The sequence below is a fragment of the Gekko japonicus genome, unplaced genomic scaffold, assembly GCF_001447785.1.
Source record: "Gekko japonicus isolate JY-2015 unplaced genomic scaffold, Gekko_japonicus_V1.1 scaffold602, whole genome shotgun sequence".
Classification (NCBI taxonomy): Eukaryota; Metazoa; Chordata; class Lepidosauria; order Squamata; family Gekkonidae; genus Gekko; species Gekko japonicus.
In genome coordinates, this window is record NW_015170292.1 from 24369 (window position 1) to 26248 (window position 1880).

Here is a 1880-nt window from a genome sequence, read left to right on the forward strand (position 1 = left end):
GGCAATCGGGCTGGAGGAAGGGGCAGGGAGGGGCAGAGTGTCTGGCTGCAGGCACCCTGAGGCTGTACTTCAGCCCAGCTGAAAGTTTGGGTGAATGTCTGGCTTCCTCCCCTTCCCTCCCTTGCTTCTGAATTTGCAAAAAGAAAAAAAAAATGTTTATTTTTCTTCTTCTTTGATTTGCAAAGTATAACCCACAAACCATGTGCCTTGTTTTTTAATTAGCTGTTAAGGGGCGGGGGGGAGAAAGTTGGGTTATTTCATTTTGAAGCAGAGGAAGGAATGGTTTCGCAGCAGCTGGGGTTCAAGAAGCACTTTGGTAAAGCAGGGAACTTATTCAAACCTGCCGAATTCTGGGGCAGGGAGGGAGGTAAAGCTAGAGTTCCAGTGGATCTCTTCCCAAGCTGTCACTTTCCTGTTCCTCAAACTGTAAGAGGGGTGTGAGGTGCTGAAGCAAGTGGGGGAAAGAGGCTCAATCCAGTGCTCTGAGTCCAGCTTGCTCTTTCTTGCACTGCTTTGAAGGAGGGCTTAGTTGGACGTGCTTCAGTCCCAAGGTTCAATGAGTGAGATCTAGCTATTAATAGAGAATTAATTGTTGAGTCCTGGATACTGGCCCAACCACAAAGTTCTTGTACCAAAGCACTACTGCCAAATGAGGTAGGTGGCCACTGGGAGATAGGGATATTTGGTTTTAAACAAAACAGATTACCGTTTAACGTTCTTTGTAGAATGATCCCCTGTGGAGACTTTGCACGACATCATAGCTCATTCACAGTAAAAAGAAATAATCATGCGTTCACAACCACTGTACTCATTTGCCTGTTAGCATTGCTCCCTTTTTCTGCCTGACTTGTAGATTCAGCCTGGATTTTTAAACTGCTCGTAAGGCAATATCTGTTTCCAGGCCTGTGTGTGTGTTTTAAACCTTCCTTTCCTATTATTTCTTGCCTGCTTAAAGGGATTTGGTGAAGTATCGAGTGAAGTGCCATTTAAAAACAGGCTGCTATGGTCCAAAATGGAGAATCCATACTCAGAAAGACCTTCTGTTGAGACAAGACTCCCATTTAGTCTGATGGAAGTAATATGTCAGACTGCGGATACATCACTGCAGAAGCGAACACTGGAATCTTTCATTTAGCGCTGCCTGCTTCCGCTGCCTTTATGGCTTTCATTATTAGACAGAATAGTTATGTAAAACAGCTTCTTGACAAGCCTTGCCACGGTTTTGAGCTGCAGGGGCCTTCTTCTAAAATTGGGGGCCAGTTAAGCAAAATGGTTAATGATGTCACTTTAGTTGGTTTGGGCGTAGACTGCTGTAGTCCATTACTGATTGAATACAGTTCTGTGGGACAGCACCAAGAACGATAAGAGATGTAACACTGCCACCTTTTGGCAGCAGAATACAAGATATGCACTGAAGTGAGGGGTGAAAAACGTGCAAGTCAGCTTCGCCGCAGCATCACAGCTCGGAAAGAGACTTAGCTGAGATGTAACCGTTCAGTAACGATAGCCTTTTCCGCAGATTTTGTTTCCCCCTCTCCTCCCACCTCCTTGACTTCTATAGCATAGTGATGCTTTAAAAGACTGTATTATGTTACGTTCTAATTATGTTTTCCTGAGGAATGAATTACATATGCATTGTGCAGATAGTATGAAGGCTACCATGGTTACCATTGTGAACCCAGCAACATCTTTTATATGCTGCCAATTAAACTGAGGTAATATTGGACAGAAGAAGAGGTTGAGTGTGGAATGTTAATGCTGCAGCTGAAAAAAATGGAGGCCAACTTTTAAAACTTGCTGGGTCTGGTTCAGGGTTTTTGGAATGGGGCAGGCCGAACACTTAAATTAAGAATGAGGCGAAGGTCTGCTCAGACATTAAT